This window comes from Microcaecilia unicolor, chromosome 4 (genome assembly GCF_901765095.1).
Source record: "Microcaecilia unicolor chromosome 4, aMicUni1.1, whole genome shotgun sequence".
Taxonomy (NCBI): Eukaryota; Metazoa; Chordata; class Amphibia; order Gymnophiona; family Siphonopidae; genus Microcaecilia; species Microcaecilia unicolor.
In genome coordinates, this window is record NC_044034.1 from 156392963 (window position 1) to 156412030 (window position 19068).

The window sequence follows — 19068 nt, forward strand, 5'->3', positions numbered from 1 at the left end:
CCTCGGCTGGAACTTCCAGATGGGAACCCGACTTAGGTTACTTTAGCAGCAGGGACGGTGAGGACTGGGCTTGACAACATCGTGGGAATGCTACCCTCAATATTATCAAGGAATGTGCTGGTTCCTTCTTAACCCCCGGAGAAGATTGGAATTTTGGAGTAAAATATCAAACAGAATAAAACAGCTATTAGAGCCCTTGATTTAGACAAGAAACATGTACAGAGGAAATTGGGGCAGATGGAAAATCATGCTCGGCGTTTGAACTTGGGAGTTTTACATTTCCCAAAGGTTTTAGGGCAATCTCCATTAGATACATGGTAAAAAATATTTAGAAGAAGTGTTGGGAATAACATCTGCTGTGTGCCACTGTTTAAAGTCTATTTTATACCCCAAAGGTCGCCACCTAATGAGAGGGCTAATGGAGCTCTAGATCTGCTGTATTGGAATCCTTCTGGTCAGCTGTGTTTTTGAACAAGACTTGAACAATATAATGCGCCTCTACTTTAGGAGAGCATCTACCTTTCCCCTGGGTCAGAAAAAAAGGATTTATCCTTATGCTGTTCGTTCAACTCAAGAGAGATGAAAATTGTTTCTATCCATGCAACAGAAGGCCCTGGAATTAGGAGCCAACTTTTTCTTCATTATCTTTGTAAGTGTTTGGTTAATTATTCAGGTTTAAGATATATTTTTGGACCCGGAACAGTTATGTTCCTTCATAGATCTGAGAAAATTATTTCATCAGCTACCATAATGACTGAAGTAGTGGATAATTGACTCTGAGAAGAATTTCAGTTAAGCCTTTTTAATCTAATTTTTCTTTTAGCAGTCTCTCTCCCCTCCCCCCCAGCATTTGATGGTGGAAATGTTACTGAGGTTAAAAAGGGTTTCTGTTTCATTTTGAATTTTTTTCTCTTAAATTAGTTTCTTGTCTTACGGTCAAGTGTCAGTATGTATACTTTGGAAGAAAGGCGGGAGATATGATAGAGATATTTAAATATGTGGCATAAATGCACTGGAGGTGAGTCTCTTTCAGTTGAAAGGAAGCTCTGGAATGAGGGGGCATAGGATGAAGGTGAAAGGGGATAGACTCAAAAGTAACTTGAGGAAATACTTCTTCATGGAAAAGGTGAATTTGTGGAACAGCCTCCGGTGGAAGTGGTGGAGATGAAAACAGTACCTTAATTCAAGGGAGCTTGGGACAAGTATTTAGGATCTCTGAGGGAGTGATAGGGAGTATAGATAGCATGGATGGGCAGACTGGATAGGCCATATGGTCTTTATCCTGCCTAGATTCTTCTATGAGGGCATGAAGCTGTGGTTTGGTTAGCTAGTAACTTTGCCACTTTCCAGGTTAAATTACAAGTCAAATGGAAATTTAAAAACAAAGAAAAAAAACCCACAAAGGCAGGAGCTCTGCACTTACACTATGTACTGTGTATACAGTGAACAACTTTAATAGGAAAGGTAGGTGTCACATAAGCTGCGGATAGAATGAAACATCAAAGCCTGGTAAAGCTTGTTAGCTGGGATAATCCCATTTTCTTGAAGCCAGAGCTTCAGCATCAGCAAATAGAGAAACAAGAAAATCAATGATGTGTGCATTATAGTTTTTCCCCCCCATATTACAAATGTAATGCCTCTATTATTTTTCCCCTTTTCTTCTCTAGAGATTTGTGCTGTGAATCAGCGTTAGGGGGAAAAGAGACTGCAGATGTTTTGAAATACCAGGGTGGAAGGTCAGAACTGTTAAGCCCCATTTGTTGAGTAATAAGCTAAAAGTGATATATGGTGTTAGACAGCAAAGACAAGGCAATTTCAAAGCAAAGGTTGTAGTCAAGGCTGCAGTATCCTTTAAGGACTTTGGTTGGAAGGCTATGCATTACCATCTTGCAGCCGTTAATTATAACGTAATGAGCTGCTGTATGGTCTGATCCCTGTGCACTACCTAGCAGGTTTTTTATTTTCCAAGTTATTATGCCTTGTATGTATTGAATGCTCCTGCAGGGGCTATGCATTTGTGGTTGTGTTACTCATTATGGATTGAACATAGCCACAGTGTTTTTTAGGTCTTTGTTTCCTTGTAATATCTTGTGTACTTTTCCCATTGTTATAACGACTTGCATGAATATGATTGGAGGTCCAATATGAAAGGAATATGTGTAGAAATTGTAGCTGGGATGTGCTTGGTAGTGCAGTGGTGAGGGTGCGCATTGGTATTTGGAATACTTGAGTTGGTCCTTGGCCAGGTTTGGTAATCTGGATAGAGACTACCAAATAAGGGAAAAACTCCCTTATATGGCAGACGGACCCTACTTAGTGCATCCCAGGATGCACCGTACAGGGTCAGGCACTGCCATTTTCCCATATGGTTTTGCAGAAGCAGGAGCGAATGGGCATTGCTCCTCCCTCTTGAAATCAGAGCTGGGGTATGTTTCGTGGTTCAGTAACCAGAGCTGCGCATTGTCATACAGAAGATTTGGGCTAGGTTAATGTTCTCTGGGTGAGCTGGAGTTGCTGTTGAGACATGCTCAGGAGCTTCTGGTGGGTTTGATGCCCCTGATGAAAGCCTGCCAAATTGGGTTGACTGGATTGAGTTGGGAGAATCATATAGAAATAGAAGAAAACCCCAGATAGTTGCAGGTGAAGGCTCATAGTGGCTTTGCCCAGTGAAAGCCAGTTCCGATGGAGCAGGAAGCCCAAAGAGCAGGAGGAAATTGTTAGACCAAAGAAAAAATGAGGAGTTACTACTACTACTTATCATTTCTATAGCACTACTAGACATATGCAATGCTGTCTATAGCACTACTAGTTGTACTTGGAGCCGGGCAGTGTGAGATGGCGGATTCTTTGTCCACTGGTTATATACAACTTCATGTAACCATGATGAGTGAAAAATGTCAGTCTATGTATAATGTGAATGACCGTGTCACTTCAGATTTACAGAGAAAACACTGTGAGCTGACATTTAGTGAACCCTCAGTAGCTTAATCTATGCCTCAGTTTAAGTATTTAAAATTTAAGTATTTTTAAGAGGACCTTTTTCTAAGCTGCGTTAAGCAGCTAGTGTGAGTTTGGTCACTCTGCCAAATAAAGAACAATTGGCTTTATGTGGAAGATTGACACCCCTAGGAGTAGTACCACAAGACTATCACTAGGGTCATGTCTGATGATTTGAGTCCTGGCAGCCATATGGCAAGATTGGAGGGTGACCACTCCTGCCCCATCCACTAAATGACCATGGATACCCCTGGCTTAGTTGCTGGGGTCATGGGGTGAGGGGAGGGTTGGTCTGTGCTCATTAGGAAGGGACTTGTAGAGGGAACCGTTGAGTTGAAGAGGGGCTTGGAGGAGAAACCCTTGAATTGGGGGGGGGGGGGGGGGATGAAGTAGATTTTGAGGGATTGAATGGGGGGCCTTGAGTTGGGTGTGGTACTTCCTCTGGCTATCTCTAGCCCTTGCCAAATATTGTGGCAGATAATGCAGGTGCATCTGCACTCTATTCGAAAAGATTTGACGCCGGCCCCTGCCCTGTTTGCTGTGTGGAGTAATTGCAGGGCAGATGCTGGGCATCCTCTCTTAAAGGGGCCCCTAAGTGACTTGAGCATATAGAACAGGGATTTATGCATTCAATTATGTGCTTATAAAATTGCCAGGGGACCTATGTGAATAAAACGTTGGCACTCAGAAAACAGCTCCAAAATTTCAGGCTGAAAATTAGCATCCAAATGTACTTTTTGGTGCCGCAGCTAGGCACTCGACACCGGAAATCAGCACAGAGACCTTAACTTCATCCCCTGACCTGTTTCTGCCCCTTAGCTTCCTAAGCTTAGGTATTCAGCAGGGGAAAATTATAAATTCTTCTTTTGCTAGACCTATGTGCTTATCTTTTAAAGTCTGGTGCTTTCAACCTTGGAAAATTGACCTGTAGCTGTTGCAGAATACTAGGCAAGAGGTTGCAGTCAATAGTAAATTTATTCACAGCACTATTGTTGTATCACATCATTTTTTTATGTTTCATGATATGAAGGCTCATATATTTCTCCGTACCAACAGGAAGAAATAGATCTATTTATCTATTACATCTAGTGAACATAATGTAGATTCAATGAAATTACATAGATACATGTAACGTTACAACTAGCTGAAGAAAACATATAAGCAGACATTGGTCATCATAGAACCAAAACTATACATTGTCTGGTAAAGCATGAACGATAGCAGCTGAGAATCACAGAGAAAACAGTCACGCAACCACGGACCCTGACGAAGGACCCGAAACTCTGGCCACAGTTGGCCTTGGACAGTTGTGGACTGGAGGACTATTAAGATAAGTCTAAGCATATGTATTATTTATTTATTTGTTGCATTTATATCCCACATTTTCCCACCTATTTGCAGGCTCAATGTGGCTTACATGGTACCGTAAGGCATTTGCCAATTTTGGTAGTAACAGTTACCATGTGATATTGTGGTTGAATAAGGTACATATGTTTCAGGTACAATGGGGATACGGGAGAGGAAAGGTTATAAAGTGTCCATTTTGAGCTTTGGTTTTGCTGTGTTGCAGGGTGTAGGTATTTATATTGGGTCAATGAGGTATGCTTTTTTGAACAGGTTGGTTTTTAGTAATTTCTTGAAATTTAGGTGGTCATAGGTTGTTTTCACAGCTTTTGGCAATGCGTTCCACAGTTGTGTGCTTATATAGGAGAAGCTGGATGCATAGGTTGCTTTGTATTTGAGTCCTTTACAGTTTGGGTAGTGGAGGTTTTGGTATGTTCGGGATGTTCTGGTTATGTTTCTGATTGGTAGGTCTATAAGGTCTGTCATGTATCCTGGGACTTGGCCGTAGACAATTTTGTGAACCAAGGTGCAGACTTTGAAGGCAATACGTTCTTTGATTGGAAGCCAGTGTAGTTTTTCTCGGAGGGGTTTGGCACTTTTGAATCGCGATTTTCCAAATATCAGCCTGGCTGCTGTATTTTGAGCGGTCTGGAGTTTCTTTGTGAGTTGTATTAGACAATTGAACTTAAGAGATAATTTGATATAGAAAGAAACAGCAATAGATGGGAGGTTTTTATGCCAATGATGCTGGTGAAATACCCCGCTTATATGTGACAGTTTAACTGCAAGGAGTGGAGGTACATCACGAAATGTGAGGCTTTTCCTCCCAATAAAAAGAAGACAACATAATACGACAGAAATTTGAAAGGATTTGACTTGATTAGTTTTAGATAGCAACTGTATTCTTATTTAACACTCTAAGACTTAGAAAGGTTAAATCCTGCCTGTGCTAAGGAAGGATATGATAGTGAGGCTTGAGACTACCATCTCCAACACAGTAACAAGCCTGTTATTCCAAAAATTACAGCATGCTCTTAGCATAGAAGGGTTCTGGAGAGCTTTGTCCTAGATGCAGATGTGGCTACACCATCTTGGGGTCATGCCATTCAAAGATGCCACCCTGTACACTACTACCTGCTTTCCCTATTATGAATTTGATGTGCTGTGCAGTCGTTAGACCTCCAGCCAGGGAGCCGTCTCTGAGGTGATAAGTGCTGACACCAGAGCAGAGTAACCTCTAAAAAAAAAAGGACTGAACACAGCTGCAGTGTTTCAGGTCTTTGTTTCCCGTGAATTGTTGTAATATCTTGTGCAGTTTTTCATGTATTAAAATTATTTGCATGAAAATGACCAGAGGTCTGGAGGAAAGGAATATGTCTAGAAATTGGAGCTGTGGTGTGCTTGGCGGCTCAGTGGTGAGGTTGCGCATTGTCGTATAGAAGACTTGGGCTCGGTTCTTTGACCAGGTTCCCTTATTTGGCAGACTGCCCTCACTCACTGCATCCCAGGATGCACTGTGTGGGGCCAGGCACCACCATTTTCCAAGATGACGGCAAGGAAGCAGGAACAAATGGGCATTACACCAGTACAACCCTGTGGGGCCTGAAGGGGTCAGGGAGTGGGAGTACCACTAGATATCAGGGTTTTTTTAATTTTAAAGTTAAGGGAGAGTAAGGTTGAGTTGGGTCAGGGGGAGGGAGGGGTTGTGAGATTATTAGAGATGTCGGGGACAATACAGAAATCTCTGTCAGGGACTTCTCTATATTGCTGTAGATTAACTCATAGCTTAGAGTGTTCATTAATGATGCGATTTTGCCAGTGGTAGTTTTCTGCATCAGCCCCATAGTCCTTGTCTCCATCACCCTTGTAGTCGGTCCTCTTTCACCTTCATCCTATCCCCCCTCATTCCAGAGTGGAGGAGTGGCCTAGTGGTTAGGGTGTTGGACTTTGGTCCTGGGGAACTAAGGAACTAAGTTCAAATCCCACTTCAGGCACAGACAGCTCCTTGTGACTCTGGGCAAGTCACTTAACCCTCCATTGCCCCAGGTACAAATAAGTACCTTTATACAATATGTAAGCCACATTGAGCCTGCCATGAGTGGGAAAAGCACAGGGTACAAATGTAACAAAAAAAAATTGTGAGAGATTTGCCTCTGTTTATTTATGCTATGAATGTATTTAAATGTCTGTATCATATCTCCTCTCTCCCACCTTTCTTCCAAAGTATACATATTTGAGATCTTTAAGTCCATCCCCATACGCTTTTTGATGAAGACCACTGACCAGTCTAGTAGCTGCCCTCTGGACTGGCTCCATCCTGTTTATATCTTTTTGAAGGTGCAGTCTCTAGAGTTGTATACAATGCTGTAAATGAGGTCTCACCAGAGACTTATTCAGAGGTGATATCCCCTCCTTTTTCTTGCTGGCCATTCCTCTTCCTAAGCACCCAAGCATCCTTCTGGCTTTTGCCATTGCCTTTTCTACCTGTTTTGCTACCTAACAACACCCCCCCAGATCTTGCCCTGCTTTTGTGCATAGAAGTACTTCATTCCCTGGTGAAATTTGTTTCTTTTTTTTGCACTGTATAAAAAGTTTATAATTCTAAAAAAACTATGGTACTTGTTAATGAATGTTTTTCTAATGTTAATGATTACAAGTATAGAGTCCTCTCTGTTCCTGTATGTTCCTGGAGGAAAAGACTTCAGTTGCTTGGCTTTACTTGTGTACTGTTACACTTTAACTGCCGGGTGAGCTTCCTCATTAGTCAGAAAACACTGTTGGAAACAGGATACTGGGCTAGATGGAGAATTGGTCCAACCTAGTATGGCTACTCTTATGTTCTTAAATATTAAGGGACAGTTTTGTCTGTGCATGAGAGACAGGACTGAGAGATTTGGGCAATGCCTGTCTCAAAGAATCTATAAACTAAAAAGAAAGAGTGAGTGGGGTGGAAGGGAATACAGAGAGGTTCAGAAGATGCCCAAAGTGTACACAGGTGCACCCCTTCAGCCTTCATTCCCCTAGGGTAGCTTGTGTAACAATACACAAGTAAAGCCGAGCAACTGAAGCCTTTTCCTCCATGAACATACAGGAACAGAGAGGACTCTATACTTGTAATCATTAATATTAGAAAAAGATTGTATAAAAATAAAAGTCCAAGCCTTGTGCCTTCTTAGCATGCAGCCAACGCAGGTGCACGAGAGCTGGCATTTTATGCAGTTTGACGGAAGAAAAATGATGCATCTCTCAGGCTCACTGACACCAATGGCGTTCTGGCTGCTATCATTTGATACCCTACTGTACTGTCAGCCTCAGTTTTTAGTACTGTCACCTTCATAGGGTATTAAGGAAACAAATCCAGTTATTTCAAGTCTTGTTAACGTTCATTATACAACGAGTGCTGGCTCTTAGGAGTCCACTGCGGTGTGCCTTGTTGGAAAACAACATGAAGGATTATGGCACAGCTGAATCAGAAGGCAGTGGTAGCAGAAATCCAAAGCTTTGTCTTAATGAGCCATCATACTCTATAACTCATTGTGAGGTTTTCCAGGAACGAGACAAACAAGGAAATGAGATCATTTACACAAATTTTTATTTCAGTCCTATCTAGATGTAGAAATGAAGCTGGAGCTGAATGTTAGAGTAGACCAGTGATTCCCAAACCTGTCCTGCCTCCGTTGCATGCAAATCTCTGTCATGAATATTCATTGGAATCGGAGGTAGGGTATTATTATGGATTAAGAACTGGTTGAAAGATAGGAAACAGAGAGTAGGATTGCGTGGCCAGTATTCTCAGTGGAGGAGGGTAGTTAGTGGGGTCCCGCAGGGGTCTGTGCTGGGTCCATTGCTTTTTAATGTATTTATAAATGACCTAGAGATGGGAATAACTAGTGAGGTAATTAAATTCGCCGATGACACAAAATTATTCAGGGTCGTCAAGTCGCAGGAGGAATGTGAACGATTACAGGAGGACCTTGCGAGACTGGGAGAATGGGCGTGCAAGTGGCAGATGAAGTTCAATGTTGACAAGTGCAAAGTGATGCATGTGGGTAAGAGGAACCCGAATTATAGCTACGTCTTGCAAGGTTCCGCGTTAGGAGTTACGGATCAAGAAAGGGATCTGGGTGTCGTCGTCGATGATACGCTGAAACCTTCTGCTCAGTGTGCTGCTGCGGCTAGGAAGGCGAATAGAATGTTGGGTGTTATTAGGAAGGGTATGGAGTCCAGGTGTGCGGATGTTATAATGCCGTTGTATCGCTCCATGGTGCGACCGCACCTGGAGTATTGTGTTCAGTACTGGTCTCCGTATCTCAAAAAAGATATAGTAGAATGGAAAAGGTACAGCGAAGGGCGACGAAAATGATAGTGGGGATGGGACGACTTTCCTATGAAGAGAGGCTGAGAAGGCTAGGGCTTTTCAGCTTGGAGAAGAGACGGCTGAGGGGAGATATGATAGAAGTGTATAAAATAATGAGTGGAATGGATCGGGTGGATGTGAAGCGACTGTTCACGCTATCCAAAAATACTAGGACTAGAGGGCATGAGTTGAAGCTACAGTGTGGTAAATTTAAAACGAATCGGAGAAAATTTTTCTCCACCCAACGTGTAATTAGACTCTGGAATTCGTTTCCGGAGAACGTGGTACGGGCGGTTAGCTTGACGGAGTTTAAAAAGGGGTTAGATAGATTCCTAAAGGACAAGTCCATAGACCGCTATTAAATGGACTTGGAAAAAATTCCGCATTTTTAGGTATAACTTGTCTGGAATGTTTTTACGTTTGGGGAGCGTGCCAGGTGCCCTTGACCTGGATTGGCCACTGTCGGTGACAGGATGCTGGGCTAGATGGACCTTTGGTCTTTCCCAGTATGGCACTACTTATGTACTTATATTGTGGATAGCCTGAAAACCTGACTGGTTGGAGAGCTAGTCTGGGAACCACTGGAGTAGGCAGTACCCAGGGTGCACAAAGTCATGGCTGACTTAACTAATATGAAATTCAAGATCACAGTTTCACACTACCTGTGTATATTTATTACAAAAAATGCAGGACCCAATGATCTGCAACTTTCTTTAGCGAAAAAGACCAATTGAAGTGGAGAAAAATGGGGGAATTCAATAACGCCACCCAGCCAGCCCAAACAACGGACTATAAGGCATGTGGAGTCTTTACAAATGTGTTTAAACCCCTGAAGCAGCGACAGCAAAATGGGGATTTCCCTGTTGGGTTATGATTCAGCTACTGATTGAGCATGGGACTCCACCACATTGGTAGTCAAGATAAGTAATCGGTAGCTCAGTACAACAACATATTGTAAAGCAGTGTATATCCTTTGAGACAGATATTCTCTGTGATCTCTTTTTTGTGGAAACAGGCAATGATCTGCTGCTTTTTCACTTGGATAAGTTACTTCTATTTTTGATATTTTTGGACATTTAATTGTGTGGAGTTTTTTCTCGGGGGGCGTATGATGCTGCACCGGGCTCATGCCTTACAGTCCGTTGTTTGGGCTGGCTGGGTGGCGTTATTGAATTCCCCCGTTTTTCTCCACTTCAATTGGTCTTTTTCGCTAAAGAAAGTTGCAGATCATTGGGTCTTGCATTTTTGTAATAAATATACACAGGTAGTGTGAAACTGTGATCTTGAATTTCAAATTGATTTATTGTAAGCTTGAGTGGAACATTTGACTTAACTAATAGACAAAAACAGGTCGATGCCTACGGAAGCAGCTTTGGTGGGGAACAGCAAAGAGCAGCTGCCATTAATGCAAAACAATAGAATGTTTAAATATGTTTTATTGACGTCACCAAACAAAATAAAACACAAACAGCAATAACACTTTCATAAGCAATAGAACCAGAGGATGTACACTCCCACCGATGTGGCAACAACAAGGAATTTTGTTAAATGCCTCTCTCGTCTATACTCTCCCCCCCCCCAAACTAACAACCCCAATCTACTACTTCCCCCAACCCTACCTTCCCCATCCCACTATGACCATTTGTATCCCACACTTTCTAATAATTATAAAATCTGGAGTGAGCAGTCATTGTATAATTACTTCTCCAATGTATTCAAAAAGGTAGAAAGCAGTCCATCAACAAGGTGGTCAAGTATACATTCCACACTTTAACCCTGGGACCTCTTACAGCTACTGTATAATGCTCCAGAAGCAGGAGTTCATACATCTGATTCCTCCATTGCATTATAGTAGGGGCCTGTTCCCAATCCATTGAAGCATAATACAGCATTTGGCTACCAAGACAGCCTTATGAAGAAATAATACGGAGACCTGGGTACCCTCCTCAGTCTCATACTTTAATCTGCAGCAAGGGTGGCAGTTTTCAAACAGCAATTTACCTAAGTAAATGATTTTTGGAAATTTCCCTCATTATCTATTGATACATAAAACAAAAGTGTAATATGCAGACGTATGCTGGTAGGGCCAGCTCAAAGAACTGTAGCACCCAGAGCCAATATTGGCATTGGTGCCCCCTCTTCCCCGTGGTCCCTTCTCTCTCAACTCCCCACTCTGCTGGTGATAAAGGGCACTGAAATCCTCAATCCCAGTCCTGCATCTCCCCTGCCCCTTCTCCACCTGCCTGCAGGGGAGAGGGAGAGATGCTGGACTAGGATTTTGGTGTCCTTTATCACTGGCATCCTGAGCAAGTGTCTCATCTGGTCCATAGGTTGAGCCGGCCTTGTAGGCTGGTCAATATTCAGTTGGCAGTGGTCAGCAATTTTCTAAACAGTGAACTAGACCTGAAATTTCAGTTCTGCCTCTATCCAGTGCTACCAGAAGTTATCTGGGTACAGCCAATATTTAGTGTTGGTACCGGATAACTCCATGGGCAAGGCAGGACTGCTGTTTGTGTGGTTCCACTTGCCCAGTTAGATGCTGAACACTGCCACTGAGTACTGGCAATGCTGAGTCTGCCCCAGTTCTGCTTCTGGACACCCTGGCATTAACCAGAGAGTACTGCAGCAGTCAGAGCAGGTATTCAGTGGCACTCTGGTGATGTGCTGTTGAATGTCTGCTTCTGGGCTGGACAGCATGCTTTAATGGGGAGAACCTCTGTTCCACTAAACCTCCCTGAATATTGACTCCATTACATCCAATTAGCATTTTTACAGGGTTGTTCTGGCATGGCAGTGCTAGTATTGGGGTGATCTTGAGCATGGAGTTCTAGCATCAAATATTTGGGGGGGGGGGGGGGGATTCTAGAAGCCTGAAAATTAATTTCTTGGTGTGGGAACTGAAAATATGCTCAGGGTTCTTAATCCAGCCCTGCAAAATTGTTGAACTGTGGGTATTTCTTTTACAGCCCACTCACTTGAAAGCTACATGAGCAATGGTTATTTAACTATAGCCCAGAAACTGCACTATGATGTTGTCACTGAGGGCCAGATGCATTAAACTTAACAAGCCAGCAACGTGATTTTTAAACTGGTTCTAGCCAGTTTAGTGCGCAAGTAGTAAACCGGGACATGCACAAACGGGTTCCCCGAGCCATTTTTCTGTCAAGGTAGCAGCTAACGAAAACGGAATGCAAATGGTCTACAGGTTATTATAATGAGCTAATTAGCAGATGCACAGCCGTTTTCCGACTCCATGCACCGTGGAAAACCTAACGGGAGGTCTGCACTTCTCGTTGGGGCTGCTGAGCGGGACTATGCAGAGGAGGACGCCCATCACAAAAGCTGAAGAAAAAACATCCGTGCTCATCAGGGACGTCCTTTTTTTTTCTTTCTTATGTGCCTGAAATGACCACAGCCATGGAGGTTCTCTCAACATTCTCCATCCCCTCCAAGGTTGTTTTCAGCTTGTGCCCCCCCACCGAGTGTAGATTCATTTCTCTCTGTGTCCCAGCCCTAATGAATTATTTTCTCGCCTGGGGTCTGGATAAGTGCAGAAACAGAGAGCAAACGTCAGTAGATGGGAACCTGCAGGTCAAACAATACCTGCTCTTGTCTCATTTTTGGAGGTAGTGGAAGGGAAATATCTCTTGGGCCTAACCATTTGGCATTTTGTGCCATTACACTGGAAGGTGATGCTGAACAGTTTCCTGTCCACCTTCTGAAATGCTCCTTTCCTTACATTCCCAGTGGTAATTTTCCCACTTTCTTAGCCAAGCTAATTTTGATAAGAAATTCATTGCTTTCCTTAGCTTCCAACACCACCTATAGTCTTTTGTGTTACTTGATTGGCAAAGGTGCAGGTTAATATTTATTTTTAGCTGGTACTTTAGTGATGTTGTATATCAGTGATAACACTGGGAGGAAACATGAGCAGATCACAGGAAAATCTGACCCTGGAAACATCACAGTGGTGAATGTCGAGGTGAGTTTCTGCCAGGTACTTGTGACTTGGCTTGGCCACTGTTGGAAACAGGATACTGGGCTAGATGGAGCATTGATCTGACCCAGAATGGCTACTCCTATGTTCTTAAATATTAAGGGACAGTTTTGTCTGTGCATGAGACACAGGACTGAGAGATTTGGGCAATGCCTGTCCCAAAGAATCTATAAAGTAAAAAGAAAGAGTGAGTAGGGTGGAAGGGAATACAGAGAGGTACAGAAGATGCCCAAAGTGTACACAGGTGCACCCCTTCAGCTTTCATTCCCCTAGGTTAGCTTGTGGGGGTGGGGCAGAGGGATAGTTTTTATGCTTACCAAGCTTTGCATTAGCAGGTGGTAACATTTTGACTCATAAGAGCATTCAGATAACACATGAAAGGCAAGGAAAGCCATTATCCAAATTGTGTCAGCCTCAGAAGATCACAGACTGCACCACAGAGATGAACCTGATAAAGGGGAGGGGGGGCATTCCCACCACTTTCACCTTTGCTGTGGCTCACTGACGGTTGACACAGGTGGGCGTGAAGTGCTGCATGTGTGATAAGCGTTTTCTTTTGGTAAGCGCGCCTTCCTGCTGATTGGCTGGTCAGCATCTCCAGTATATGACAGCTGAAATGCTACCAGGTGGCAGGAGGTTGCCTGTCCTTTTAAAAGACATTTGCAAACGTGGTGAAGGATTGTTTGTGTGTTTGGTAAACCTGAAGGTCTTGTCAGTTTGAGGTGTCACCTATTGTTGCAGGAGTGTGGAGTGCAGAAAGGCAGGTGTGAAGCACCCTCGGCCTCAGAGTTCCCAGTGGACCAGAGAATGCCTTAGAAGTGCATTACATTGACAACAGCAAAGTTACAGAATTCTGCTGTAAGAGCCTTTTCTAGCGTTTCCAAGTTCTAACCTTCACCTTTCCATGCAAGTAATCCCTGTTCTAACAAGAAGTTCCACACAGAATGAACAGAGCCTACTTTCCAAGCATTGTTTGCATGTCTATACATGGTTCTCCCTCTCATCTCTAAAAACATACCGGGATAAATATTCAGCCAGTGACGGTCAGCATGCTGTTATGCCTGGATATTCAATGCTAAGCCATGTCCAGGCATGGTCATTGAGTATCTGGATTTGTGCAGACGGCTATCGCTTATCTTGTTAAGTGAGATATTCAGCAGTGAAACCGGAAAAAGCTAGGACTCTGTTTTATGTGGTCTGATTTATCTGGTTGACTTAGGCGGTTAAATGCTGAATATTGGTACTTAACCCCATAAGTGCCAACTCGTTCCCGGACCACTCGCAAAATCACCAGCTTTCAGTTTTGCAGTTAGAGCTGATATTCAGTGGCACTGTCTGATTAAGCCACGGCCACCGAAGGGGGGAGGGGCTGGCGCCAAGGTCTGTCTCTCTCCGGCTCCTGTGAGTCGGGACTTGGGTGATTATCCAGCTTATTTTCGAACAAGAAGGCCGGCCATCTTCCGACACAAATCGGAAGATGACCGGCCATCTCCTGAAGCCGGTGAAATCGATATAATCGAAAGCTGATTTTTGCCGGCTTCAACTGCTTTCCGTCGCAGGGCCGGCCAAAGTTCAAGGGGGTGTTTCGGCAGGGTATGGAAGGCGGGACGGGGGTGTGGTTACGAGATGGCCGGCTTCGGCTGATAATGGAAAACAGAAGGCCGGCTCTGAGGAGCATTTTGCCGGCTTCATTTGGTCCATTTATTTTTATGACCAAGTCTCAAAAAAGTGCCCCAAATGAGCAGATGACCACCAGAGGGAATCGGGGATCACCTCCCCTTACTCCCCCAGTGGTCACCAATCCCCTCCCACCCCCCAAAAAAATTAAAAATCATTTTTTTGCCAGCCTCTATGCCAGCCTGAAATGTCATACCCAGCTCCATGACAGCAGTATGCAAGTCCCTGGAGCAGTTTTTAGTGGGTGCAGTGCACTTCAGGCAGGTGGACCCAGGTCCATCCCCCCCTTATCTGTTACACTTGTGGTGGTAAGTGTTGAGCCCTCCAAACCCCCCCAAAACCCACTGTATCCACATCTAGGTGCCCCCTTCACCCCTAAGGGCTATGGTAGTGGTGTACAGTTGTGGGGAGTGGGTTTTGGGGGGCATTTGGGGGGCTCAGCACCCAAGGTAAGGGCACCTGGAAGCAATTTTTGAAGTCCACTGCAGTGCCCCCTGGGGTGCCCGGTTGGTGTCCTGATATGTCAGGGGGACCAGTGCACTACAAATGCTGGCCCCTCCCACGACCAAATGGCTTGGATTTGGCCGGGTTGAGATGGCCAGCCTCGGTTTCCATTATCGGCGAAAACCGAAGCCGGCCATCTCAAATCCGGCCATCTCTGACATTTGGCTGGCCCGAACCGTATTATCAAAATGAAAGATGGCCAGCCATCTTTTTCAATAACACGGTTTGGGACTGCTGTTTGCGGCGCCGGCCATATAGATGGCAGGCCCCGTTTGATTATGTCCTTCCACGTTAATGCGATAACCCGTGTCCCAGCATACAGGAGCAGGAGAGTGGGGACAGTGGCAACCCAAGCGGGGGGGGGGGGGGGGGGGGGGGGAGGTGGCAGCAGCCTTTGGGGTGGGGGACGACAGCAGCTGCAGCCTGAGTGGGGGGGTGTGGCAGCGATGGCTGTGGTGGCCCTGCCTCAGGCCCAGCTCTGTCTCTTAGCAGCCCTGGGTTAAGCACCTCTGAATATCAGCAGAAAACCCCGCACAAGTGATTTAACCATTAAATTGCTTTGACTATCGATCACACCTTGTCAGTATCCCCTTGCAACTCCTGATGTGTATTGAAAGATTTTACAAATAGCCTTCCCTAAGCTTTCTTCCTTTCAGAAAGCTGATTAGAATTGAAAGGCTAGGATTCCAGTCTGGGTTAGACAGGAGTTGACCATGCTCCCTACCCTCCCAGAGCCACTCAGGCCCCGAAACTTTCTCTGAGATCATTCTACCCAATCTTCTACTTATTTTGAAGTTCACATAATATTTTCGCTAATTAGAATTTTGGATAGAAAATTCATTGCTTACTGTTCTTGCAGTGGTGTAGCCAAGGGAGGCCTTGGTTGGGTCAAAACCCACCCACTTTGGACTCAGGTGCACTCAAAATTGTATCACTCTTGCTACATATGCTCAGTTTTCACACACACACACACACACACACACACACACACACACACACACACACACACACACACACACACACACACACAGACCCTGCATGGCCTTCTCGCGGCGGCATCAGCTCGAGGCAAGGGCTGCCAACTGCCATTTGGAAGAGCACTGACTGCCCAAGGAGGATCTCTGACAGCTCAGGTATTTAATATTTTGGTTTGGTGGGTGGGGGAAGGAACGGGAGCAGGGCTGAGGACAAATTCCATGCTCACTCACCTTGGGCTCAGGCCCACCCAAATTTGGCCACCTGGTTATGCCCCTCTCTCACAATTTAAAACCCTACAAACCATTATGAAGCATCTACAAAATCTGCTGGATTTCTTATTGTATAAGAGCGTTGTCACATTTAAGTCTGTATAAGGCACCTGTGAGTCAAGGATAGCTATGTAAATGGTTCGGCTGGTCCAGACTTCTGAGCGGTTGCACGTTTATGTAATACTAAGTCCTCTATGCACCTGCTTAATTACAGACACGTACTAATGCCATTTGTAAATTGTTTCTAACTTGCATGTGTGGGGTAGTTTAAATTATTGATCTGCAGAAAAAGTTTCTTGTGCAGTGTGTAGCAGTTAAGTTGTGATTTCACGGAGTGTGGATACAGAAACCCAGTCACAGCGCACGCCAACTGCTCAACTGACCTCCTAGATCTGCACTGTTTGTATTATCACCAGCGCTGAGAGGAAACAGAAGAGAGTCTGTAGAACTCCCGTACCCAGGTGCAGGGCCGCCGAGAGCCGGAGCCGGGCCTGGGACAAGGCCGCCCTCCGGCCCCCCCCACCCGAGGTCGCTGCCCACCCGAGATTGCCGGGCCCCACCCACCCGAGGTCACCGCCCACCCGAGATCGCCGGGCCCCCCGCCGCCCACCCACCCGAGGTCGCCGGGCCCCCTCCACCCGCTATTGGGCCGCGCCCTCGGAACTAACCTTAAGCCTCCTTTCACTTCGCAGCAAGCAGCGGCAGGGCAGACCTCTCCTCCTTTCTTCCGTGCCCCGCCCTCACAGATGTTATGTCAGGTGAGGGCGGGACATGGAAGGAAGGAGTGGCCTGACCTGCTGCTGCTTGCTGCGAAGTGAAAGGAGGCTTAAGGGTAGTTCTGGGAGTGACGGAGGGCGGGCCAGGCGGCGACAGAGGGCGGGCCCGGCGGCCGCGCCGGGCCCCCCTGGAGGCCTGGGCCCCGGGACTTTTGTCCCCCCTGTCCCTCCCTCTCGGTGGCCCTGCCCAGGTGACCATACCTTGAATCAAGGGGCATCCGGAGTATAACTACAAATAGAGATGTGTATTTGTTTGAAATGACATTGGAAATTTCAATGAAAGAGTGTGTACTGTCCAAAATTGCTGCCATATTGACCCCTCCCAAAGAAAACAAACATTCTTACCTGCACATCGCCAAGCATTACAGAATATTTATTTGGCTTTTGCTCACACCTTTTCAGTGGTAGCTCAAGGTGAGTTACATTCAGGTACACTAGGTATTTCCCTGTCTCTGAAGGGCTCATAATCTAATTTTGTACCTGAGGCAATGGAGGGTTAAGTGACTTGCCCGAGATCACAAGGAGCAACAGTGGGGTTTGAACTGTTCATCTTTGGATGCCAAAATTGGTGCTCTAACCACTAGGCCACTCCTCCACTTGGCACTGAGTACCAGTTTTTTCCCTCAACTCTGGGCACTAGACTTACACCTGCTGAAACCTGGTATAAATCCTGGCGCCCAAGTTGGGCACGGAGATCCATTATTCTATAACACTGTTTGCAACTTTTTGGAATGCCCCTCCTATGGCCACGCCCCTTTGTAGGTTGCGAGCTGTGAGATTTAGGTGGTCAGCATAATAGAAAAGTGCGCAGCCAGATGCGCGTGCAAATCCTGTTGCCAAAATGTCAATAAATAGCACCCAGTTATTGATGGTTAACAGCTTGTTAGCCAATTAATTTGCATGTGCATTTTTGACAATATGCACAGATTTGGGCGCCCAAAGGTATAGAATCCGGGCGATAATTGATAAATAAGTGGCGCCCTGAAATGGATGACAGTGTCCCTCTCAGTCTATCTACTTGCACACACAATTTCATGCTTAGTGCATAAAGGACTAGATTCTATATATCATGTTGAGATTTCCATATGGAGATCGACACATGTTCTAAAAAGCATACTTTAATTTAGGCATACGTTAGAGAGTACACCGAGTGCTGGTCCACACGACTAAATTTAGTCATGGTCAATTACACCAAAATCTGGTGTAAATCCCTGCACCTAAATTAGGCACAGAGTGGGTGTATTCTATAGCAACGCACATAGATTTTAGAAACACCCATAACCACGCCCACTTTTCAAGGATGCGACTTAGAATTTAGGCGCACCATGATATAGAATATGCTTAGACAGTAGCGCGCATAAATTCTAAGTAATGCCAATTAGTGCTGATAATTGCTTGTTAACATCCAGTCGTCAACGCTGATTGGCTTGTTGACTAATTAAGTTATGCGCAGTCATATGGAACACACTTCGATTTCCATGCAGAAATCTCGGCGCAATATATAGAATCCAGGGGAAAGTGCACAAGATATAGAATACTGGCAGTTCTGTGCGTAACTTAATTTAATAATTAGCTGCTAATTGGCAATAACCAGTAATTGGCAAAAATTGTTGTGAATTGATACTGAAGAGCAGTTAAGTGCATAGCTGTCCTTAGACAGGATTCTAGAAGTTGAGCATGCAAAATCCGTAGCGGGGCATGGACCTGAGAGGGGCATGGGCGGATCAGGGACATGCCTAGCACTTACCGTTCCAGGTTATAGAATACTACCAGTTACGTGTCTGATAGCAGGTAGGTGCGGGGAATTTACACCAGCCGTTCAGCTAGCGTAAGTTCTCATACCTGAAAGTGCTTTAGGCATGTGCAATTGCCATTATACAATTCGCACTTAGCACGCATCATCCCAGCATGAGCTTTATGCGACCTGTAAAGAATTGCCCCTGTTTTTCAGTGTTTTATTTATTATAGATATAGGTCTTTCTCCGGGTGTTTTTCTTAGGTGTTTATATATTGTTAATTTAGGTGTTTCAAAGTACAAAGAAATTGGTGTTTATCGTTGTTTTCACACCACAGGTACTATTGCTGGAATCAAATATATATGTTTGTGTCACTTAGGGGTCAAGAGCACTGAAAAGACACAAAAACTGAGTGGAGGATTCACAACAAGCT